At 48.1% G+C, this 25,896-nt stretch overlaps 1 protein-coding gene across 20 annotated transcripts in view; it reads left to right on the top strand.

Moving 5' to 3' along the window:
* Positions 1 to 928: 928 nt before the first annotated feature.
* Positions 929 to 25,896, top strand: part of MAP2 (microtubule associated protein 2) — a 175,858-nt gene continuing 150,890 nt past the window's right edge. For 9 of the 20 annotated variants that reach the window (XM_032190451.1, XM_032190448.1, XM_032190452.1 and 6 more), the window contains exon 1: positions 930 to 1,013. The gene's annotated coding sequence lies outside the window, so the exon portion shown is untranslated. Of the gene's footprint in view, positions 1,014 to 25,896 lie in introns of all 20 variants that reach the window. The other 11 variants (XM_032190461.1, XM_032190463.1, XM_032190462.1 and 8 more) reach the window with 3 other exon arrangements.

A 25,896-nucleotide genomic window follows, 5' to 3' on the forward strand; every position in this document is an offset into this window, starting at 1 on the left:
CAGGGGACTTGCTCAGAGTGCTGCAGCGGAATTAGACAGAACTGAAGTCACAGTTTAAGGGTTTTGCACTGTTGTATGGGTTGAAATTAGTACATATTCTGGGCACCCAAATGTAAAGAATAGGCATATTTATCTTTAATGGAACAAAATACACTACCTGTTTCAGAACCTTTCCACAGATTAATACTTATAGTGAGAATTGCTGGTTAAGGTTCTGTCAGACTGGCTTTTGCACATTCATTAACGATAGAAAAACAACAAAGAAAGCTGATTTGTTTAGGAAATGGAAAAGCTAATAGCGCCCTATTCCACTCTTTGATCTCCAGCGAAGGGAACGGAAAGCAGGGGGCACTGACTGCAAGGTGAGGTGATGGTGTCTCCGACGTTCACCAGAGGAGCAGGGCTGCTTTGAGGGGCAGAGGAGGAGGTGCGATGAGTTTGGGAAGCGGGTGGGTGATGAAGGGGTACTTTCTGCTGCCGAGCTCCGTGTGGGGAGCGGCTGGGGGCTCTGCCACCACACGGTGCCGTACCCCTGTCACCGAGCCGCCTCCGGGAAGGGAAGGGAAGGCAAGAAGGAAAGGGAAAGCTGCTGGAGCATCACTGCGAGCCCCCGAGGTGCGGGACCTTCGGGGCCATCTCGTCCCGCGGCGGGGGCGCTGCCTCAGAGGCGGCCCCGCCATTTCGCGCGGCGCCCGGGCCCCTCCGCAATGCAGGGGCCGCTGCGGGCGGCGGGCGAGGGGCGGGGCGGGGCGGGCAGCGAGGGGCCGGCCCCGCCGCCACCACCACCACCTCCAGCACCTCCAGCGCCACCTCCGCCACCGCCGGGGGGCCCTGGGGGAGCGGGGCCGGGGCCGGGAACGGGGCCGGGAACGGGGCCGGGGCGGAGCGGGGGGCGGGCCGCGGGGCTTCGCGGCCCGGCGACAGCCCCGAGAGCGGCGGGGCGGGCTGAGGCGGCGGCGCCTCCTCTCTCAGCCCCTCGGCGTCCCAGTGCCGGCGGCCGCTGTGGCGCTCAGGTAAGGGGCCGTTGGGGGCCGTTGGGGGCCGTTGGGGACCGTTGGGGGCCGTTGGGGGCCGGTGGGGGCGCGGGGCAGGCGCTGACAGGACGCGGAGTTGGCGCCCCCGCAGCCCCGCTTGAGGGAAGCGGGGGGTGCCCGCTGCCCCTCACGCGCCTTTTGCCCCTCGTAGGAGGGTTGCCCGCAGGGTTTCGAGCCCGCAGGGTTTCGAGCATCTCCAGAGCGAAAAAGCCGGCGAAGGACGGAGCCTGGCGTCCCCTCCCGCCCGCCCTAAGCCCCTCTGAGGGGATCTGCGAGGCTGAACAAAGGAGGCTGAGACGAGGAGGGGGGGAGCGAGGTGTGTGTGTGTGGGTGTGTGGGGAGGGGGCGATTTCCCCCTTGCAATTTGCACCGGGGAAGCAAACAGACAGAAGAATTATTCCCTGCGTTGACTGGCTCTGCCACAGAGAGGAGGCAGCGGTGCTTTGGGGGGGGGGTGACGGTGAACAAAGCCTTTTTTTGTGAGGAAAAAACGCTGCGGAGCGCGCCCCGCTGGAGGTGCCGCAGGTGCGGTGAGTGCCGGTGGGGTACGCGGGGTGTGCTCCCCAAACCAAGGCTGCGCGCCCCAATTTGTCGCCTATCGCGTCTGAGACGCTAATTGCCACCTGCCGCTTGGCTGAGACGTGCTTTGTGAAGCAGCTTTGGGAAAGAAGGGGGTGTGCCGCATGCCGGCAGAGCTGCTTTTGGGGTTTGAGATACGACTGTAATGCATTTCCCTATGCTAAGCTGCAGCTTTCAGGTTTCCTCTGAATAAAGATATTCTCTGCGTTTCATGTAGGCTTCTTCCTGATATAAAATAGCAGGCTTTCACACAGGAGCGGTCATTAACATAAAACCCTGCATTAGAAGGCGAGGTATACATGCATATTCTGTAAGCCTTACTTATTCTAGGCTTCTGTCAGCCCTTTCCACGATCCGTCAAGCCTTTGTGGCTGCGACAAGGAACCTTTCTCTGTCCTTTCTCAAATAAATCGTTTGCTGTCCAGCATCTGTGCTGCTCCCGGTGCAGCAAACCTGCCCCTTTTGTTTTGACAGGTTCCTCCTCACCAGGGTGAAGCACGTATCCTTTCTGTTCTGCCTCTCCCCCTTCCTCCGCAAACCTTTGTTTTCTCCTTGTGAAAGAGCCTGTTTCTTTCCACCCGTGCTGGTTTAGACTTGCGGGGATGTCTAGACGTGAGATGTCAGAACCGATGCACCCAAGAAGAGGTTCAGCTGCAGGATGTATTTGTTTGCTATAGCTTCTCTCCCTTCCCACCCTGCTGGATGACGTGATTACAGCATCTCAGCCCTTGCTGAGAAGCGAGGGAGAATGTGCTGAGAGAGCATTACCTAGTGAAATTGCCCCTGCCATGATTTCACAGATCACGAAGGAGTGAATCACTAACAAAGAAAACGGGCATCTCCCCTGTGTGTGGTAGAAACTCCCTTCAGTTAGCACAGAGGCAGTCCTGTTCGGTCTGGATAGGTGTCTATTTCTGCTGTGAATGTTTCCAAAACATAAGATGTACGGCAAACCTCAAACTCGCTACTGTAGCACCTAGGTTTAGGAACCCCTGACTTCCTCACTGCACATTTTATTTCTCCTGTTTGCAAAACGATGCACTTGGCAGTGGGCAGGACCCCAAACTAGATGCGGTACCGAGTCTCATGGCACTCAGGCCCCAACCCTGTGGAGCTTTCAGATGAGCTACACCAGCACACTGCACCCCTTTGGCTCAGTGCGAGCATCCACAGAGCACAAATAAAGCACACGAGCGAGCCCTCATGCAGCAGGGCTCCGGGAAGAAAGGTGATTTCAGCAGTCAGGTGCAGTAGTGCAAGTTCCTTCTTTTCATCTCCTTTTCTACCAAGGGACAGGGTTTGGTTAACAGCACTTTGCACTTTGTTGCACCCGTATTGCAGATTGCCTTTGGTGTTTGAGAGAAGCCAGAGGGCTGGCATCCCCAGAGTAAAAAGTCACTGTTGTTCTGTGGAGAATTTTAGCCCACTTTGAATGCGGAGGGCAGTTCATTGAGCCTGTAACACAGTTTGTTACGTAAAGCAGCATCTGAACCCTGGATTTAGGGATCTGATGTAATTTTTATGGCGCGTTATGTCAGTGCCCACTTAGCTGTGCTCTTTAAATATATTCTGACAATAACAAAAATAGTCGTCGTTTAGTGACTGACCCCTGAGGTCTTGTGCCTGGGCATGAGTGATCACAGTAGTCCCTAAATTAATTGCTGCAGTCTGGGTTATGAATTCCCTTTATGCTCGTCATTTTTTCGGAAGTGTGCCTTCCTTTCAGCCTGCGTCATGCTGCTTTCTGTATGAGTTAGTGTTTGCTAAGCCATATACCTGGCTTCATGAGAGGAAACATTTGCTCTGCGTACTGACACCAAAGCCGTTCCTGGCCCCGTTCTTGGTGAGCAGTTGGCTGAGCTGTGGAAAGTGCTAGAAATACCTAAACACAGAAATGGATGGGTGAGGCCCACTGCACGCTCTGCTGGACTGTTTCAGCAGTCACCCTCAAATGTGGCATTTCACATACATATGTGAGTGATGGGTTTGTTTTTTTTAAAGGGGTGAGAAGTCAAAAAGACTTGCGAGGACTGTATGATAATGGCTTTCAAAAAGCTGCCTTTTTATTGCTACAAGCTCTGCAAACTTGGAAGGTCCTGAGAGAACTTGTACTGCAGCTGCAGCATCTGTCAGATCTGCAATCTGATATGCCGCGATAAGACAAGTGGCAGCTAGCTTAAGGGAGGAAAAACTAAAAGGCAAGCTCTGATAGCAGTACTGCTCTCTAACCTGTGGGATGCTCCAACACCCTGAGTACAGACCTCTTTTTCCCTACAGTACCAGGTACTGGCAGTGACAGAAATTTGGATAACTGCGATATGCTGGGGCCTCGGGACTAGGTGACTTCCCAAGGTACCTCCTGAACTGAATTAGCTGGCGAGCTGGGTGTTGCATTTGTGTGCTGCTTTAAACTCCATGTGTGTACTTGATTAGGGAGTAAAATGATGTGTGTGTTCATATGTACAATTGTTCCCTAGGACTCAAAGATGCTTGCTTTGGTCCATCTGGATTTATTCAGTTGTTTAAACATATCCTTAAGTGCTCTTGAAAGTGAGCCGTAAGCATGCTTTGAAGTAAAGCATGTTTTTAGCTGTTCTGCTGAAAAGAGAGAGTCTGAATTCAGGGTACACGGGCTCAGTTGTGGAAAACCCCTGGTGATGTTTGGTGGTGCTGAGGACTTCTGGAGATAGCACAGAAGTGAGCAATGTTCCTTGAAATGACTGGACTGCTTATCCTTCCCCAAACACGCCGAGGGACAGTATGGGTTTCCTTTTCTTTTTGCTTCATGTATGGGTGTGCTTATTAGCAGCACTTCTGTATTCTGTAGTGTATTTTAGCACCTAAGAAAACAAACAAATGAACAAAAAAAAAAAAAAAAAAGACTGATTTCCACAGGGTGGAGCTGATTCAGAGGGACACTGATGGAAACAAAGGTGGTTTCTTAAGCCATCTGCCTCAGCAGAGGAAAAAGCTTTTCTTTCGGGGGTAGATTTAATCACTGGTTATGCTGCTAAGCTGTAGGAGAGTGTTTCAGAAGGACATTCAATGTGGCATTTGTAATTACTTTCTAGGTGTTAGAAGAAGCCTGATGCATCCAGGGGGTTAATTTGGGTTGCTGTGGCCACATGGGTCAACAGTGCTAGCTGCTAAGCAGATTTGAGGTCTTGATTGACCCATTTTACTTTAATTGTTTGCTGCTTTATTAGGGAGAAAGATGAGCTAATGCAGTTGCTCCTTATGGTTTTACACTCACCAGTGTTTTTCCCTACAGCAGATGAAACTTAGCTTTGCTCTTTTGTCTTGATTGGGGAGGTGGGGCCTGTCACAATCATTCAAAATGCTAACGAGGCAGCAGTGCCAGTGTGGGTGTTTGTATGCAGTATCCAGTGTCTTTGTTAGGGGGCTAATTCAAAAGGAGTTGTGGTGAAAATAGGAGGCTTTGGCAACCTTGGTAATGTAAAGATTTACCAAATCTTTGTTTCCTCTAATCAGTGAGGCAGGTCAGCACTGGTCGAGTCATGACCAAAATTATGGTACGTGGTTTCTCTTCTAATGCTTCAAAACATGTTGGTTTTCTAATTTTATGTGGTGTAGTAAGTATTTGTTTATTTTAGCACATGATGGCTGTCTTCCAGACAAAATACGCATGTGTGTTTGTATGAGGAAGATGCTGACCCTGTTATTACCAGGGGTGTTAGGTAGAGAAAATCAGTGTAACTGCATTGACTTCATTGAACCCGCACCTGACTTGCACCATCTGGAAAGAGCTAATTCCCTTTTCAGCTCTGTCTCCTTGTTACTGAAAATGTGGGATACTTCTCCACCCGAGGGGAATAATCTGTTTATACCTGGGAATTCTTGGGTTGGTGATCTGTAGGTTGAATTCAGCTCTTCTGGTGAATTCTCCTCCTTCATTTGCAATTGATGCTTCTGGATACAGGGAGCTGAGGAATATTCCTTGCCTCCTGTTGGTCGAGCCCCACTGGGAAGAATTAGGAGGAGATTCCTGATAGCAGCACTGCCTCGCCCTAATGCAGTTAGGTCTCAGCAGCTTCCAGTGAGTTGAGTCTATGAAAACTTGCTATTCTGTTGGTGAAACATGTCATTGCTACCCCTGAGGGAGGTTTAAATCAAATTTCCAGTATCTGTTTGCAAAATTAGCTGTATTTAATGCGTATGCAACCTCTGGATGAACAATATTAAAAAAACCAACACAGTAGGCCAATCATGTCAGCTAACTTGGCAGCATTTAATTACAAGACCTATTGATTCAATCAGCCCTATGTTTTCACTTTATTTTCTGGACAGAATGATAGGAGCTGGTTTCTGGTTTAAAACTAGAGGCTGTCAGCTCTGTTTTGAGGAACATGCATTGTCGGGTAGAGCGGCTGCCTCACCCCCTGAAACTCGCCTCTTTTCTTGAGCTTCTGATCTCAGGTGCAGTTTTGATGAACGAGGTGAGAAAACGCCTCAAAACATGAACGTAGGGCAGGGATATTACAGGAGCTCAGAGCAGAGGTAGCTTTGTGCTTTTGAAACTTCTGGCCCCAGGCCAAACTTGATCCTGAGATGAACAGCAGAAGTGCTGAAGACCTTCAAAAGTGACCTGGGTGCTTTACGGCTGGGCCAGAAACCCAGACCTGCTGCCTGGGAGAGCAGATCTGTGCTGCTTGGCCTCCTCCCCGCACAACTCAACTGCAGCCTTGTCCAGGCTGTGTCCGAAGGAAGCCCAGCTGCCTTTCAGGTGGAGCTCAGTCTCTTTTTTTTCCTCCCCTCACATTCTGTGGAAGCTATTTGCAATAAGTTGCTAAGCCCATGCAGGCAAGTGCAAGGTGCTGTGCCTTGAGAGTAAGGGCCCCCATAACCTCGGGGAGGCTCAGAAACTAATGGGGGCTGTGAGGCAGGCCTGTTTGCTCTCTGCTGTGAAATGGGCTGAAATTCCACGTTCAAAATCCCTGAATTTTGAGGGTTCAGATCTGGATCTGAATCCTTATGCTGCGGGGCTTGTGTTTGCTACCAGCTCTTCCTGTGCCAAGCTGTTCTGTTTGCTGCAGCAACCTTGCTGTGACCACCAGGGCAGGGCAGGAAGATCTGATCCCCCCAATGGGGGCTGTGTCAGGGCTCTGGGCCCGGGGCTGTGCACTGCAGCACCGTGACTCTGAGCACTCTTATCCCATGCATGCAAAGGTCAACCTGACTCACTTGTCCCCTGGCTGACTGTGGGACAAAGAGACCCCCAGCCTCCAAAAGCCCCTGCCTCGTTCTTTCATCTGCTTCCACGTGATCAGGTAAGATGTGTTTGGGTACCCGCCATGTGGGATCACTCAGAAAGCAGGGCTGCTCCCTTTGTTTGAGCTACTGGGACTGGAGCTTGATCAACAGCAGCTGGACGTGCGCAGTCATCGTGCCTCTCACTGAGGGATCCCTGTTTGCCGGGGCCTGACATGCTTTTCAGGTGTCTCAGGCTGCTGCTCAGGGGTTGTATCGCAGGGTGTGGTGGGCAGGCTGCTGCTGCTCCTGTTTGCAGCAAGTCTGTGTTCACAGAGTTAGGCATTTGCCTGCTTCGCTTGAGTCATGCTGAGCTCAATACCAGCTTTTATTTCCCCCAGCAATTAGAAATCATTCAAGAAGGCTGAGGAAAACATCCAGGGGCTTCGGGAGGAGAGGCACAGGTGTGTAGCTGAAAGGTTCCTGAGGGAACAGGGTAGTACAGCTCGCTCCTCAGGGGCTGCTTAGTGATTCACATCCCACCCTGTGTGGGGTGGACAGAGCTGCAGCTGGGTGTGCCAGTCCCGTGCTGCTTCCTTCCCCCCAGTTACCCTGCTGTCCCTTCCCTGCACCTGTATTCCCAAACCTGTGGAAGACAGCCCCGAGACTAGGAGGGAGGGTTATTTTCCAGCTGAATGGACAGAACCAGAAGGTGTAACTGCTCGCAGGTGCGGAGAGAGATTTCTGCATGGATTGAGTAAGCTCCTCCAGGCTTGGATCAGAGCTGCTCTCAGTTTGCAGTGGTACGAGGAGAGCAGAGTTTGGCCCTCAGGATGCTCTCCCAGGCTGTCAGTGTGCTCAGGATATGCTGGGGAGCTGGGCTCTGCCTGCCAGGGAGTCCAGAACAGGCCTGGTGGAGAGGCTTGGCATGTTAGGAAGGACAGTGACAAGCTAGGTGTTTTTGTCCCTAGCGCCTCCCCCTTCTTTCTCCCGTGATTGATTAGATGCCCCATTCAAAAAATTTCCTCTGGGAAAATGATGGAGAAACACATAAACCAGGAGGAAGGAAACTGAATATTTCTTCTGGTTTGGAGAGAGAAAATATACATATTTTGTGGAATGGTAAAGGGAAAGTTGGCAGACACACACGAGAGTAATTAAAAAAAAAAAAAAAAAAGAAGAAGAAGAAAACCAAACAACCCTCTTTCTGTGGGGGGGAGCAGTTAATAACATGATTCATTCCAAAGAGCGAGGGATGGAGCAGGGTAAATAAGGGCTTTCAGGCCGTGGTGTTCCGCAAAGTGAAGCTTTTCAGGGTACAGAGAGCTGCTTGTGTTTTTGAATTAGACTTAGCAAAATATTGAACGTAAGCATTTCATGTTACCCAGTGCTATCTGTTAGAGCAGATAATAAATCTATGGCTGAGATGCTGAGTGCGAGGCATTTGATAATGTGACAAGATCTATAATTTAACGGGCTGCCAAAATTAGCAGCAGTGATTTATAGCTAATATTTACAATCCTTCAGTTAGATCACTTAAATGGCATGCTACTAGTGTCGCTTAAAATGGTGTCAGTACTTGGATTGCAACATGTAAACTAAAAAAATATTAAAAGTGTATTTCAGTGTGAAGAATCGAGAACTTCTTTTCATGGAACGCATGGGGGAAAAAATACCTGTGGTCAAGCTGCATTTGCTTGCAGTTACCTCTAGTACAACGCTATTTCTGTTGGTGTGAAAGCTGGTTTCAGGCAGGTTTTCCCTTCTCGTTGTCATCCAACGTTAGCAGTAAGTGGAATTAATAATATGTTGCAGAGCTTTAATGTATTAATGGCTGCCATCACCCTCGAGTTAAGAGCACACCTGATCACCTTTACAGCAGCTCTATTACACTGATCCTGCACGTGCCTGGGTGGCGGTGTGTGTTTGTTTGGATGTCTGGGGATTGGACCCGCGTGTGACCTGGCTGGAGGGGCCAGCCCTGCCCGGGATTATCGCTGGCAGGAGGTAGGCAGGCTGCTCTGCTCACCCACCTCTGCAGCCCTCCTGTCTGTTTTGCCCTCTTCTGGATGAGGGATGACTCGTGCAGGTGCCACCCATGTTGCTAGATGTGTAATCACGGTGCTTTTCAGCTCTCTGGTTTGGCTGGACTAAGTCATCTCGGAAGCCCAGATTGGGAACTCAAATTAAGGCGCTGCCAGCCAAGGAGCGCCTGCGGGAGCGATGCTGTGCCCAAAGCCTGGGGAGGTCAGCAGCCCCGAACCGAGTCAGTGCTAGCCAAGGGGCTTAGAGCAGTGTTCCCAGGTCTGTGCACTGCCTGCTGGCGAAGTATCAGTCTGTTGCTCCTACCTTTCGGAGTGTGTTGGTTCCAGGGCTGCTTAGGTCAGTCACAAAATCTTGCTGTGAAATCCTCCTGTGAACGTGACCCTGCTTGTTGCCCTGCAGCACCAGTGGATGTGTACGCTACTGACGGGAGAGCAGCCTTTGTGACTGACTGCTGCAAGAGGCTGACAGCAGCAGTTTGCTTGCTGTGGAGTGAGCACCTTCCTGTTTTGACAGGTCGATTTGATTTGCTAATCCTGAGCCAGCAGATAGAAATACTGATGACTGTGACAGGGCCGATGCTTCTTTTTTGGGTGGGGTCGCACCTTCTGTTTGCTTCAGGTGCTGGGACAGCATCGTGCTGGTGGTAGTACTTAGAGTAAGTTACTTGTTTACACTTCAAATTAAGTGTTTCAGGACTAAATTTATTTTACAGTCTATTACAAGCAGGCAGAGGGAATAAGAATTTGGGAAATAATATTGGGCAAACCCAATGGTTTCCATACCTCAGGGTATGGAGCTACAGTTAGTGCAGAGCTGGTGTGATGGGTCGTTTGTCTGAAATACCTTCCTGGTCAGCACCAGGCGATGGGTTTGCCCCTCTTGCCCTGCCATTCTCACATGAATTTCAGTTTTGAAGTTCCAGTCTTTTGGGGGAGATCTGAGACATTTTTGTTTCTAATTTGTTTTCTATCTCACAGCAAGATTTTTCTGAAGAGGGTGGGGTTTTCTTTTGCATTTTAAGCTAGTGCAAGATCGGCATCGGTGGCAATGCTTACCCAGTGTGTGATGGGTAAGTGATCTGCTGCTGTCCTGGAATGGGCAGGAGGATTTTATGATACACTTGTGCTTCCAGTGGAGCCACCACTTTAGATAAACACCAAACCATGGCGTGCATCGTGTAGGCACCTGTCTGCGCTTCCCTTGGAGAACTGCTACTTGAGATGCAGTGTGGTTTTTCTCTCTCTCGTCTGGCAGTGTTTTGGCAGTTTTGCCTCACGTGCCTGAGGGAGAGGAAAGGTGAGTGAAATACCAGCTTTCTTCTGGCGGGGGAGTGATCTACGCGTGTATTTAAGAGGCAAAAAGCGAGGTCTGATGCATGCATTACATTTTTCTTTGAAAAACTTGGTGTGGAGACTAGTTTCAGCTGTAGCTGTTGGGTTTATTTTCAGAGTTGATGCAACAGTAGGAACAGAATTTGCCTGCCCAGGACTTCTGGACAGACTGTTGTACAATAGATACAAAGAAGCAGCTGTCTCCACATGCTCCCCTCTTCTCCCCATCCAAACATGATCCAAATACAACTTTCTTTTGGGCTCTGTTCCCCTCGTGTGTTTGCAGTTGGAAAGCCTGGCATACCTACTGCCTGCTCCGCTGCCCTTACCTGCAGGCAAGGCATGATCGAGATGGAAGCGTCGTCCTCCTGCATTAGTAGACAAGCCCTGCCCCACGGTGTGTCACCAGGCAGATGAGTAGCTCCCCGAAGAATGTCTTGAGGCTTGCAAAAATAATTTTTATACAGAAAGTTTCTGCTATAAAAGAGATTAAAATATGCAAACAGTCAAATGACCAAGCAAGTGTGCCTCAAGACTAAAGGTGCTGTGTCTGTAGTCACTTGTTAATATTGCCCTTTCCATGCTGGATTTGCTTCACAGCTGAGTTTGAAAATGCTTCAAAACTGGCAGTGGAGCTGAGCTATTTCCCCTTGTAGTGCAGCTCTGGCTGCCTTTAAGTGTGCCTGTCTCTCTGTTTGTTGCTTTTCAGTTCAGTCGCTTGGTTTACATTGAAACAGCTCCGGGCAGAGCTCCGCATAAATAAGCCCATGATTAAAAAAAGTGGGTTCACTTCCCAAGTAAGTAGATGAAACTATGGAAGAAGAACCTGTGATATTCCCCCACTGGATCCTGTTTTGAGATGTGGCGTTGCTCCTCCAGTAACTGCTGTTTTTTTTTTTTTTTTATCCTGAGGACAGCTGGAGCATTGAGGCTGACTTTCTAGAGCTCCCCAGCCCTGCGTCCCTTTCTGTGTGCTGGAAGCAGTCCGCAGGCCTTTTCTCTTTGCTGTAGCAAAACTCAGGAGATGCTCTGTGCCCCCCAAACATCAGCGCAGCAGCAGGGTCCCCTCTGGCCTGTCAGCCAGTGGGAACCAGGAGCAGCCTGGGACGAGGTCTCTTGGCAGCCCGGGCTTATCTCAGCTGAGCCTTGGGGGTCCTGCCCTGCCTGCTCCCACGGCACCTGGTCCTCGCCTGACCCTGTGGGAAGGCAGCTGGGGAAGTGGAGCCAGGGCAGCCCCAGCACTGTGCAAAAAGGGCTTGCTCCCTGCCAGCCCGCTGCTCAAAAATGCTGCAGAGCCCTGGCGTTTGTGTCCGGGAGCTGGAAGGCTTTGCTTGCCCAAAAGACAGGGGCTTCAGGGAAGTTGATGCCCCCTTTTGAAACTAAAAGCCGGGATCTACCCTCCCTGCATAGGCTGTTTTGCTCCTTGAAAGATGTCAAACTACACCAGCTGACAAGCTCGTCCCGTGCTTTTTCAGTCACCTCTTTGCATGAATAGTTCTGTTAGTTCTCAAACACTGCCCCATTTTTTTAATTAATGTTTTTTTGGTTTTAAGTGAAGGGCAGAAGATGCGGGGCTACCCTGGGAATGTACTTGGCTCCCTTCCTGCTGACGGGCAGAAATACGCTCGGTGCCGTCTTTTGCTGGTAGTCACAGGGAGGCGTGTGTGGTAAAAAGCAGCCCTTCCAGGCTTTCTGCTGCAGGCAGAAAAGCAACCTGCTTGCAAGAAAGCCCTTGCTTGTGTTGTGTCTTTAATGGAGGGGTGTCCCGAGGTGGAAATTGCCTGCCTTAGAATTAGAGGAGGGATGTATGCTGCGAGGAAAAGCTAAGCCAGGAAACACCTGGCAGCCAGATGGCCCCTAGCACGCTGCGTCGTGCCCACACCTTCATTAGGGATTACCCTGGCTGTCTCCGGGTAATAGATTTAGAGGTTTGGGGTCACTGAGAATTAGAAAATTGTGGCCGGTTGCAATTAAACCGAAGTTATTTTTAGAGGACAAAGAGCCGAGCTGGGAGCTGATTTAGAGCTACTTGAAATGTTCGGGCTTGTGTGGTGTTCTGCAGGTGCCCCACAAAAGAGCCCACAAGAGCTGTGGTGGGGCACAAAGCAGCCCGGGGTGGTGGCAGGTGGGCTGGGGACAGCGATGTGGAGCTGGTATTATTCTGCTGCCCCGGGGCAGCTGGCTTTGGGGCTTTCTGAATAGTTCCAGGAGCAGCACAGAAGGGCTGCAGGCTGCTCAGGCCATTAGAGGGGCAGGACTGTGTGTTTTGCTCTGTGATTTACAGAAGCCTCGCTCGGTGTCTTACACTCCTGTTTGGTCTGTGTTGTGTTTTGTATTTCCCCTTCGGCGTGCCTGCAATTCAGAAAGGGCAAACTCGTGTAGTTTTGTTTCAGTTGTGCTAACACACCTCTTCTGTGCCCTCCTACAGCCCCCGTACTGCCTGCCCACGCGGGCAGGTAGAAGAGGCACGGCAGGACTGGGATGTGTGGGTGGGTTTTGGCTGCCTCGCTGCAGGGCTGGAAGATGGGAGCCGTTTCTGGGACTCTGTGGCCCTCGTCTTCGGGCTCTGGCTGGGGCTGATGGAGCCCTTCCCTGTGCGGAAAGGGCTCTAGGTAGGTCGTGGGTACAAGAAGCCAGGCACAAACTTTGGTAGTCCTGTGGCTGTGCGAGATGTCATTGCCTTCCTTACAGACGCTTTGGAGCATCTGCAGGAAGCTCGAGTGTTGTTCATTGCTTCCGTTCTCGTGCTGCCGCTGGAGTAACAAGAGTATTGCTGGCATTTGTCCACTGTATTCCCTGAGCATCTTCTTTGCAGACAATAGATCTTGTCTCTTCCATTTTAAAACTCGCTCAGCACAACTCGAAAGCATTTACCATTCAAATACCACTTTAGTTAGCTGTTGCTGCTTATATTGCGGCATGTTGTGAATTTCCTGCAGTGAGTTCTGAGTGATGTGACTCAAAATCCACGTTTTGAATATAATTTCAGTTCTCAGGTTTCTACCAGTGGGGTTGGTGCTGCAGCTGAGATCGCTGTTAAAGACAAGGTAACTCGCATTACGCAATGGAAGTGTTGAGTATATTTTTTTAAAGATGAGCCAGTAACACCCTACCACATGATACGGTGTGGCCACGTGAATATGGAACAACTCTGTCATGAAAGGGTGGATCAAGTCGTCCAGTAAGTCTTTTCTTTTTCTAATCTCTGTGAATCTGGAAGACTACATGGCATTTCTTATTTTAGCCATGGGACAGGAAAAATAAATCTCAGTTCTTGAAAGCTACTGCCCCAGGTTGGACAATCTTTACATTAACAGTTTGTTATCCAGAGGGGTTTGAATTTCCTTTTTTTGTTGTTGTTGTTTTGTTTTGTTTGTTTGTTTGTTTTTGTGGATTGATTCTGTCTTCAACCTGTATAAAGTCCCACAGCAGCATCTTGGAAAGAAGAACAGGGAGAATGTGCCCAGAGGATTTACTGTGCTGCTGTTGTTTTTCTCCAGAGAGGAGCCCAGCTGTTTTGAAGCTGAAATAAAAATGTAAATTATGAGAGAGGCATAATTAGGGCACTTCCTTGAGACAGTGTCTCATGCAGGCAGCTTCAGCCCTTGGAGGGTGTGTGTTTTTTAATAGCAAAGAGATGTTGGAGCAGTAATGGAGGAGGAGGCGAGGAGCAGCTGCATGCTGTGATGGTGCTCCCTGGCTCGGGGAAGTTGTGACAAAGAGCAGAGAGCTTGTGCTTTTACCCCACCAGATCTGCTGGTAATTTGAGTAAAACTGGTGAAGACTTTAAATGTGAATTACTGCTCCACTAACACTGATACTAACAACAAGCAGGAGCTGCTGGTGTGCATCCTGTGCCATACAGCTTGTATGGGATTTGTGGAATCAAAATGGGGACTTGAAAGAGCAAACCTCAAGCCAGTCCTCTAAGGGGCATACTTTGCAGGGACATAGGAAGCAGAAAACCAGGCACAATAATGTGGTTTTGGTCAGGGGGTTTTGAGCTAATTGTGGGGCAGGAAGCCTGAGCATGTACACGTATGAAGTGGTAGGGAGAGTGGGAGCTGAGCTGTGGCTGGAACGGGCCTGCAGGAGCAGGCTGGGTTTGTTCCCAGCTGGAAGCTGTCTGCAGTGTTTGTCACTTTTCTCTATTAGGTTTTTGGCACCTACTTTCACACTGTCGGGAGTGCTGCACGTCTGTGTAGAGGTGCTTAAAGCTCTGTGTGTGTCTGACAACTTTGGGATATCAGCCTGATAGGTGTGCAGCTCCCTTTCCTTGTTTCTGTACATTTTCCCCCCTGTAAGTTCTGTGATGTAATCATGTATGGGATGTTAATGGTAGAATAGTCCAAGACTATTCTCAAGACTCCAAGACTCCAAGTCTCAAGACTCCAAACTCGTACCCAAAGTACAAACTTGTACAAACTTTTGAGTACAAACTTGTACTCAAAATTGTCTGAGTTTTGTTGTTAGGGCCAGCCTACAGTTTCAAAATGGAGAGAGACTCCTTCCAGCCTGGCTTCTTAACAGTGCTGTGAAGTGGTGGTGTGTTTGATGTAAAAATGTTCTTGTACACCAATGTTTAACTTTGAAGGCTAAGAGGCATGGATAATGTTAGAGCAGTATTTTAAAACAGCATTTTTTTTCACGTTATCTAGCTTAACACGTTAAACCGCTTTAAACACTGAAGAAGAAAATAAAGCAGATTTTTTTTTTCCATTCTAAAAAGGCTGTGGTTTAATTTTGGTTTTGCCATTTAGATTTCTATGGTGACAATTGGTAAAGCCGTGCTGCTTGTCAGATGGAGAAGTGCATGTTCATAAAATGTCATTTAAGATAACTGGAAAATGCCTGGCTGGGCTAATGCTGTCACTTATTGATGAATATGTCATTTATCTAAGCAAATAGCCGTGATACTTTCTGTGATCTGCTGGAGTCATATAAAGGTCTGCTTTAAATCTTGTATATTCAGGATTTCTTTTTTTATTATTTTGGGGATGAGACTGGTATATAGGGAACTTTCCACAAGAGCCTAATCCTGAATCTGACAGAATTTTGTAGGAATGACTGCATTTCTGTCAAAGTTTTAAGTTAACACCTGTCCCTTATTAGAGAATTATCCCCGTTCCCCAATGCGATCTGTTAGTTACCAAAAATTCTGCAGAAAGATTTTTTTTTTTCCTTCTAGAGTGCTGAGGGCGTCAGGATTTCTTACAGAGCTGAGCTGCATCCCTCTGAAGTTCCCCACGGCTTTCCCGTGCTGCTCAGTGTAGGTGCCTTTTATTAATTCTCAGCGAACTTCCCATTTTACAGCCTCGTTCTTGCAAGCATATGTATGTATGCACACACATAACCATGGGGCTGAATGGAACTTGGTACCCACATACACTGGGGTTGAATACTCGGAGAGTGCCAAATAGAAGTGCCAGCAATAGGGCCGTTACTGCCCACACGTGAGGGCTGTCACCTGGGCAGTTTCCAAGTGAAACACCTTTCACCTGCAGTCATCAGTGCTGCTTCAGCCAGTGTGCTGCTGAGGCATGTGCATGACTAACTGCGTCCCGCCTTCCCATGCTACGGCAATAGCTCTTCCACGTCCAGAAGGACCATAAATAGGAAACTTTTCCTATGACAGTAATGACTCCTGGAATCACTTAGTATTGTACCAAAGGGATTAAGTTGTTGGAGAGAAAATATTTGGGTAATCTGTCGAACGTGGTATGTACAAATGTGTATGTAGTCTGTCCCGTGGAAAACTCTGAGATCTAAAGGATAGCATCTGTGTTGAAATACGAACATTCATCTGGTAACCATCTTGATAACCCACTGACAAGAAAACAGCTGTTAACTCATCTCACTTGTTTCCTGTTTTGCCCCCAAATTGCCATGCTGACACCTGGGTGGCTGTAGTTTTTGGTAATTATGCCCCTTGCTCCTGTCCCTCTGTGGCATGGTAGCATTTTTGGTGCTACAAGCTGTAACTCCAAGGACCTTAGTAGGCAGAAAGAGGTTTTGTTTGTTGCTCCGGGAGGGGGAAGGCTCCATGGTCTGTTCCCTCTGCACTGGAGGAAGGGCTGCGGTTGTAAGGTGCTTGGCAAGCACTGCACTCATCTGAAGGAAGGGAAGGCAGCTGCTGTGGAGGACTTCAGCGAGGGCCCTGGCATCTTAGTATGAATCCAATTGGAGCGAAGGGCTAAAGGGTGGCAAAGCGATGATACATGATCTGGGTTGGGTTAGATTCAGTGGAAAAAGCCGTGAATTGTTAAATAGCGTCTTGCATTGAAAAAGCTTCCGAGGGCAGACTGTCTGTTGTGGAATAAGAATCCTCACCAATGGAATCTTTGACTCGCAGACGTTTGTTATCTGGGACCCTCAGAAGAAATCAAGTGTGCTTTACTTTTGGTTGGTAAAGTCAGTACTGCAGCTATTTTTTAACCTGCTCATAGCTCTTTGTTTCTCCACAAACCCGGGGGAAGGACAATAAAGACTTGGATGAGGTTGTTAGGGATTTGCAGTTTTTTTTCTTCGTCTTTACTATTTCCAACAGATTCAATGAATAAATTTGCTATAGTTTTCCAGAACGCCCTATGAGCAGCATATAGACCTTGCTAAAGATGTTGTCTTAATTGTTGATGTCTGGGATTTATGATGAGATTCCCTGGGAGCTGAGGGCTGTGTAACAGCATTTCCTCTCTTCGGAGGGGGAAAGCAGATCCCTCAGAGCATCGCTTGCCAGTTGCTGCATGTAACTTGGGACAGTGACTTTTGGGGAGGAGGAGGGAGGTCTCCCACCTGTTTGGGCCATGAATGTAAGTGCATATGTAAAGGTAAGCGTTTGTATTGCTTTCCTGTACACTGAAGTAGCAGAGAGAAATCAACTTGTGCTAGTTGAGCCTAACCACATTGTTTTAAAGAGAGCTGATATTTCTAATTACTCTTGCTGTATGTAGTGTGCTGCGGACTTGATGGTGCAACAGTTGGGACCAGACGGTAGAGTCTGGATAGCTTGTTATGAGTGTGACAGCTATTTTCCAGTAAAATAGCCAGCAGGCTTTATGGATCGTGATGTGTCAGTGGAGGGTCACCTGCTCAAATGCTGCCCAACCAGGCTGCTCTTTGGGTATAAGTGAAATCTGCCTGAATTAGTTGTTGGCCATTAATTAATCTCTAGTTTACTGCATTAGAATTTAATTTTGGCATTTGCTTATGAAAGCCAAAATGAGTTTCTGTTGGTGTTTTTTTGTTTTGTTTTTGTTTTTGTTTTTGTTTTTTTACACTGGTGGTTTGAAGCCCTAGTCCTCTAGCAAAAGCCAGGCTATCTGTGGCTAATCAATGCAGGCATGTGAGGTCCCGGTGACTTCACTAGGGGTGAGGAGGAGTCTGCTTGTAGGCTATGTTGCAGGATTAGCAACTAAAGCATGATTATGTGCTTAACAGCATGATTATTCCCTTTGTTGCCCTTCGGACAGTGCATACCCTGCTGTGGCATTGTCCTTAGACCTTTCAGGCCTTTGGGGTAAAACTCACCTGTTCTTATGAACTTACCTGTTCCCAGTCCCCTGCTTCTGGCTTCCTGCATTACTTCCGAGGCAGAAGGAGGCTGCCTTCTTCTGGGCAAATGGCACTTGGCATCTCCTCTGTCGTGCAGGGATCTCTGGGTCATCTCGTTGCCTTCTTTACAGGTTTTGAGCTGAAGAGTGTTGCTCTCAGCATAGGGTCTTAAAGCCCTAATGCTGTTCCCAGCGGTGCTGCCGATAGCACCGTGCACTGCCCAGGTGACCGTCCTGACCTCCTGATTCATAAACTTTCATCAATGCACATCAGAAACTTGAATCCCACGAGCCAGCTCCAATCAGCAGCTGAATTGGGGCCAGACTCATTAGGGGAACCAACAAGTCTCTCTTTGAGTGCAGGGCACACAGAGGAGAAAAGGGCAGGTCTTAAATCAGTGTATGGTTTGATTGTTTTTATTTTCCCAGAGGCCCTGCAGCAATGTAATGCAGGTTTTTCAGCGCTGACATCACAAAATGCTGGGACGTGCTGCCAAGTTCATGTGGGTGGAGAAGAAAGGTGGTGTTCTCAATTCTTACAAACACTTGCACTTCTGTTCTCAAGGAAGAAAAAAGGAACAAACTTTCCTGATGATTCTCTGAGAATGTAAATGCCACATGAGCATGTTGGCTAAAGGCAGAAATGGCATTTCCTCTGACTTCACTGCTCAATTGTCTTGTCCTAGTTATGTAAGTTGTGTTCTGTCAACTGGAGCATGTGTACAGAAAACCAGTTGGAGAACTCGGCGAGTCATTTATCACCTCCTCACAGTTTCCAGCAGAATTACTCATACTCGTGGTTGCACTGAGAAGAGCGTTCAGGTATTCTGTGTTACAGGATTCAGGTTGCATCCCTTCACTGCTAAACTGAATATTTTTTGTTATGATCTCTTTTATTTAGGCTGCAAAACTTGAAAATTAGCATGAGCATCTATCATTTTCTTTAAGAAAGCAATTCAAAAGCTTTTTGTAATCACGTCACTTCTTGATAGAGGGAGAATTGTTGGGCTAAAATCATTCTTGATGAAACTTCAGTTCTCTTAGTAGATGAGAAATTAATCTTCACACTTACGTTTACATCTGCTACAGACTGCAGCATGGGAGGGATGCTTGTCACCAGTTTACACGCATCATTTGCTTTAGAACAGTACGCTGACAAGCCTGATAGACTGTTTTCTTTATTGTAACCAAATCTGAAGGTGCTTTTCATTCAGACCTCCTTACGGAAATGAATTATGATGCTTATGTAAGCGATATGCAGGTGAGTTCCTTAAAAGAGCATTGACAGTCACTTTGTGGCTACCTGAGAGTGCCCAGCATAGCCTGAAGGTGGAGGCACTCCTCAGGGGCTACTCATTCGGGAAGAAGCACAGCAGAAGAGGTTTAGGGCTGGCTGGGCTCTCAGGGCTGTCTGGCTTGCTCTCCTTTCGTCTGTCGTGAAGCACTTGCACTTTTGCTGCGCTGATACGAGATGGACTTTTAAAGATGCTTTGTAGTTTTTCTTAATCTTGTTGTCAAGTGCACTCTGTAAAACGAGTGTTTGGCTGTTGCAGAGCTCTGAGATGCTGCAGGGCTTGGGCAATGTTACATGAAGTAATGATGGCAAACGGAGTTCCTGGCAAGCAAAGGAAGGGGCTGAGGGAAGAAGAAAAACAAAAAACCTCCAGCCTGAAGTGGAAAAGAGGGCACGTTGTTTACTATAGCTAAATACGTGTGAATCTAGAAGGTTCTCCTGCAGTGGGGAGATAAATTGTTGAGATAGATCTGTTGCAGTGGGGAGATAAATTGTGTAGTGGCTTCAGCAGAGTGGAACATGAACAGAAGGACACGTTTGGCTTTGCCTCTTTGTGCATGCCCACCCTGAGAGTGCTCGCAGCTGGGAGCTGTTCGCCGTAGAGCTTTCATCACGGCAACAAAACCAGCTTGTTCTGCTAATCACTGGCACCAGTACTGGACTGCTAAATCTTGTTTGCTGTAATTGGCCTAGTGGTGCTTTGGAGTCAGTGGGGCAAAAAACATACTCGAGATTTGTCCTGGGATCTTCCTTGCAGGCCACAGGTCTTAGAACGTGAACTCTCAAGTTACTGTAGATGAAACACCAGGGAGATTGGTCTCGGAGTCCCGTGGGGATTGTGGAATGCCAAATGAACTCCTCGTAATTTACTTAATCCAAGTGTGTGTGTATTTTTTCAGAAGACATTCTCTAGTGAGAACGCTTTGTGAAGCAGCTAGTGGAAGTGAGGTACAGCTGGGGCTCCCAGCTGCCTTCTGAGAGCAGCAACCTCCTTCTGCAGGACGTGCGGGTATGTAACGGCCTCGCATCCGACCTTCTGCAGGGGCAGCTAGGCCAGAAATCTCAGCGCTCAGTAGGGAGGGGAAAAAATGATTATCTTCAAATTCTCCCTGAAGTCCTGGCAGGCAATAACTTCTTAATATGACACAAATATGTCCGTGGGTCAGAATAACTGTGCTGATACAGTGCCTTGTAGAAAATGTGCTTTGCTCCCAGTTTCCAGCATCCTCCCAGTTTCCAGCATTCTCCTTGCTCTTCCCTTTATAGTTAATGCTGCAAGAGTTTTTTTGTTAGTCATTTTTCTTCCAAAACACAAATACTGCTCTGTGTTGCAGTAAGTTTGTATGTATGCCTCAGTGGTGCAGGCTGCCATTTGTGCAGCTCAGGTTGAGCAGCCTGAGCACAGGATCTTTCCTGTTAGTCTGAAAAACGAAGGTTCTCAAAGAAAATGACTACAAACATTTGTTTCTTACATGGACTGATCTGTTGCCTTCCATATGTTTGCAGATACGGACATGGGGCCAAAACTTGTAAGACTGTGTTCAAAAGGATCTAATGCATGCCTCTGTGAGATGAACACAAATCCTGGTTTTTATTTTATTTTTGTGTACGCAGTCCCGGTAAATCAGAAGGCAGCGTGCACGCAGCTCCCCGGGGCTTGCTGCTGTGTGCTTGGCGTCCCCTTGTATGTAACGCCCAGGAGAAGGCTTCCCAGTTGAGGAGCTCCCTGCCCGGGTGGGTGGCTGCAGGGGGCTGCGTGGGGTGGACCCCTGGCTAAATCCCTGAGTCTCCAGCAGCCCCTGAGATGTCCCAGGGGACCCGAGGCCCTCTGCTGGAGGGGAAGCAGAGTGCCTGCGTGGTGGTACGGCTGGGGGTGGCATGAGACCAGAGGAGATGAAGGCCTTTAGGCCTTGAACAGGGGGCGACAGTGTGTCTCCAAAAACTGTCACCATTTCAGCTCACGAAAGAGGAAAAGAGCCCTAGTGGCCATAGGCACCTTTTTCATTTTAATAGGGAGAGCATGTGTGAGCTTTTTGCTCAATTAACTTTTCCTAATGCTCTGTAAATTTGCCTTCAGTGCATTTGCATTGTGTTCAGATTATCTAATCAGCTTCCAATGCCTCCTTTTATTTTGTCCCCCATTTCTCATCTGCACTATCAGGATGAAAGTCAGTGCTCTGCAGCAGTAGGTTTTGCGGTTTGAGGAGACAAGAGCTCTGTTTAGTGCAAGTTGATTTAGTGCCTAAAAATAGAAAAGCCCTGGCTTGTCTCCTGGATCAGGTGGTTATAGTGGTGAAAACCACCTGTCACGGGAGGTTTTTGTTTGCTCCTGGGGAAGTAAGTATTCTTCTGACAAAGGAGAGTATGCAACTGCAGGAAAATGGCAATTGGAGCTACGTTAGCATCTGATGTCGACTGAAAAATGTATTGAGTGTGCTTAGAAATTCCAGAACTATTTTTCTGCAGTGAAGACCGTATCATGAAGACCTTCCGTATTTTTAGGGATTATAGGATAATAATAACTCGGCAGTTAAAATTATTTAGGGTTGGAAGCTGGCTTCAGATATATTCTCCTGAGAGTAGATTTCTTTAACCACATCATTAAAAAAAAAAAAGTTATATTTAGAGTGAGATTAAAAAAATTCCTAGCAGTCTGTCATCTGGGGCTGGATCTCTGTGATGAGAACTGCGAACTTAAAAGGAGAAATGCAATTCTGTAGAAATCTTGCTTTTTGTGTAGAACTTCTTAAAGTTCATTGGTGATTTCTGGGGCTAGGGTTTTTTACGGTGTTGCAACTTGATGTAGTTGCAAATAGTCCCGATGTGCACAGGGTTGAGCTGATATTGGGAGTGCTGGGAGGTGCCTGGGTGGGGGTAAGTCCTGCATGCACCCACCTGCCTCGCCAGGGACACATACACACTGCAGGCTCTGTCCCTGCATGCCACTGGCTTCTAGTGGAGCTGGCTTCTTAGTCACACAGGCACTCTGTGACCACGTCCGTTTGTGGATGCAGGTCCTGATCTGCACAGCAGAATCTTTCTGCTTCCACTCAAGTCCCTGGAAGAGGAGCAGTTTGCTGTGAGAAGCTGTGCCTTCATGGTGAGTCTGTGGGGGACGGCCCTCCCTTCTCCTGCGTCTCGAGGAGAAATGTCTGGCACAAAACCGGAGTGATCTCCAAGATGTCATTCCAGCCTGCTTTGCAGTAATTCTCCCTGTAAGTCCAAGTGTTTTGTTTGGCAAACCAGCAGTAGTGTCAGGCATGTTGAGTGCAGTTTCCTGAAGGAAAAACAAATGCCTCCCTTTAATATGGAGAGTTAATTGGTGGTTTTGTTTCGAAAAGACATCGTTACGTGTTTCTGAACGCTGGATGGAAAGTCCTGGAAGCACAGGAGCTGCACTAGTGAATGTGCAGCATGAGTGCAACGTTGGAGATGCTGTCCTGCTGTGCACAGACAGGCCTGGAGGTGCTGCCCTGGGATGTGGAGGTGCCGAAACAACTCCCTGTAAATAACACATCTTGGTGGTTCTTTTGCTGTTTGAATCATTCTGGCATTATTCATCTAGCCCCAAAGATGGAGATGTAACGTTTAAGGAATCAGCACGTTTTTTGATCGATAACTTAATAAATTACTGGGGAGCAAGTCACCCCTTTCCATTTGAGATGTGTGACCATTCAGTCCTCGGCCCTTCCAGGGCACTGCGCTCACCAGGGTTACGTGTTTGAGGTGGCAGCCAAGGGCAATCTCTGCTGACATAAACCAGTGGTGCCTCGCAGCTTGAAGGGTCGTGTAGCTCCTGCTGGCAGGCTGGGGATGCGTGCTAGCCTCTGTCCCCTCTCGTGTTGCTGGGCCTTCTCTGCACTTAGACTTGACTTGCCCTCACACAGCAGATGCTTGCTGGCAGCAACTGAGTGCTTCACCATTTTTTAAGAGGACTGCAGTCACTTAAAAAGTGAGGGATCAGAGACAGTTGAAAAAGGTTCATCTTCCAGGCTTCTGGTTAGCTGAGAGCATCACGTGCCACTAGAGCATCTTCCTTAGCCCCATAAATGCGGTTGCTGCACAGAGACTCACGTTGGTTTCCAGGACTTGGTGAGGGTTTTGCCTTTCACTCGGGTTCAACTTCGAGTTGCTTAGGGAAGTTCCATTAGGCTGTTTTTTTTTTTTTTCTTGGTAGGAATTTCCAAAACAGGATATTCTGTTCCAGGAGCGGAGGTTTGCCAGAAACGATGCAGAACAGATACCCTAACTTACTTCACTGATTTTCGTGAACTTCACTCTTCTGTTTCTGTAAAAAGCAGAATTCTAGTGCTTTCCTATCTTATTATGTGCGTTGTTTTTAGCTGGAGCATACAACCCACCCTTCAGGCAGGTCATCTGTAGAATCACAGCTGAGTCTGCGAGCTTACATCTGGAATATTCTGTCCAATTTCAGGTTCCCCAGCATAGGAAGGACATCGATATGCACTGGAATGAGTCCAGTGGAGGGCTGCTAGGGTGATTAAGGAGATAATGAGGTACGAGGAGAGACATGCCTTTCTTCTGCCTCGAAGAGAGGAGCCTGCAGGGGACTATTATTGCTGCCTTCTGTGTGAAGACGGAGCCTCACGAATGGAAACTGGTGCCAAAGATCAGATGTGCTGAGGGCAGCTGGCTGTGGGGTGACTGCAGCCATCAGCCAGAGGTCTGGCATTGGCTGAGTGCAACAGAGAGAGCACCGCAGGCGTTCACACCTTGCTCTGGCCCACTTCACTCGCTGCTGATGTTCTTTCTTGGGGAAACACCAGGGGATGTGCAGAGCTAGCAGTGCAGCTTTCCATAACATGAGGAATTGTCCTTTCCTGTCCCTGCACGCAGTACCCAGTTCCTAAGAGGGACTCCTCTGTGGGATGTGCTTGGGCTGGAAACGTCCAGTTGAGGAGGCAGGGAAGAAGCTGTAGTGTTGTTGGGAACAGAGAGGGCAGACAGGCCAAGTGGGTCAGCAGGAGATAGTAGCACAGAGAGGAAGAGGCAGCTTCTGTCTCTGGCACCTCCAGTTCAGCTGCTGAACAACCACAGGGGCTGCAGACAAATGGTGACCAAAATAGCAGTTTCTGCACTGCAGCTATTCCCTGGCAGCAGCACGTCTGCTACTCAGAGGTCACTTTTCTTCTCCTCTGGCCAGTCTGTGGGTGACAAATGCTTTTACCAAGATAAAGCTGCTGGCTGTCGCTGCAGCTTGTGCCAAGGTTAAATCTCTTCTGCCTGGTTGAGGTTGGCTTCTGGAGGTAGGACGTGAGGAGTGCTGGAGAAAAAAGCAGGAAGCAGCACGGGCTCCAGGTGTGCGGGATGGTTGGACTCTCAGATTTCTTTCTTTAAAAGCTGAGAACATCTTTCAGGAGCCTCTAGCAAGTTGAGAGAAGCAGCATGCTTTGTTTGTGGTAATATCAGGTGGTTGAGGTGTATTGCTTTGGTTATGGTCTCTCAATCCTTGTACATGAGTACAGCTGGGCTCTGCCAGGTCTGAGCAAACGAGCGTGGCAGCTGGGCATCTGAACATGGTGTTAGTTTGCCCTGATGGAGCAGGGATCTTTCTGACCCCTGCAGCTTTATCTGGCGGGTTCTGATGAGACGGAATTAGCAAGTTCTCTGGGAGTAAAACCTGTTGTTTCTGCTGTCCCACTGTCATTGCTACACAAAAAAATGTTGATGTGTCCTTTGCAGTCGTGCTTGAATAGATGGATCGCACACGCAGAAATAAACATTGCGGCAGCAAAGGAAGACCAGCCAAACCAACAACAAGCAAAGGAACAAAACAGCTCTGTCTGGCTGGAGATGCTTAATTAGTTCTCCCGTGTGGTCTGCCTTTCATCCTGCTAACGCTGCTTGGGTTAGGATTAAAAATAAATGCATCGGTATTTCCAAAGCATGTAGTATCTGGGTATTGTCCCTTTGGGGAAGGGGGGCAGCTCTTTAAATGAGCAATTCTCCAGAACAGAAGGCCTTATAAAATTTATGATGCAACACACAACTCTGTGAGGTCCTTATTGCATCTGTGGCTCCACGACATGTTTGGTATAAAGTAAGAATGGACTGAGAGCATTTTATTTTAACGCTTGGTAAGTTGTTGCATCCTGTTGACTTTTTCTTAGCAGGGTGGCAAGTTCGTTTCCACCAATGATTATTGTATTATGATTTAAAAAGCAAGTTTACTGCAGACGGTAAAAGTGGTCTTCTGTGAATGGTTTTTTAAAAAACTTACATTACACAGTTAATGTTTTAAAATAGCAAAAACCAAGTATACCACTGCTGCCACTGCAAAGCTGGAGGTGCTTCTTACCTATTTAAAAAGGAGTATTGAGGACTGACTGCATTATAGGCTTCCTCCCCCATGCTGCGTAATGGGCTGAAAATATTTGGCAGGTTTTTTTTCCAGGTGTGCCTTACAGAGCTATTGATTGCCTGGACCTGAAATCCTCCGGGTTATTACTGTTACCTTAATTACAAGGCATGTGTCTAGACAGACAGTCTTCTGCTGACAAATATATTTGTAGATTGTATATTCTTGGCGAAGATTGATAGGGCTGTGCCAGATGTGCATCAAGACAGTGAAAAGATTTATTTTCCAAGGACATAACGAGGTTCCTTTGGGCCTCTGGTATTTGGAGCCATAATCCGTGAAGCCACTTCTTAATTGGGCTTAAGGGCGTAACTGTGACTGCGAAGGAGGCAGTCATACAGCTCCTGGGAGAGAAGCCGAACAACAAATTGATGATTGTTAATCAATACGTCCCTTCCCTTCCTAAACAGAGTGGAAAACAGAGCAGTGTCTGTCAAATGAGTATAGAAATTATTGTTAATCCTTCTGAAGGGCC

This window comes from Aythya fuligula, chromosome 6, assembly GCF_009819795.1.
Source record: "Aythya fuligula isolate bAytFul2 chromosome 6, bAytFul2.pri, whole genome shotgun sequence".
NCBI classification, from domain to species: Eukaryota; Metazoa; Chordata; class Aves; order Anseriformes; family Anatidae; genus Aythya; species Aythya fuligula.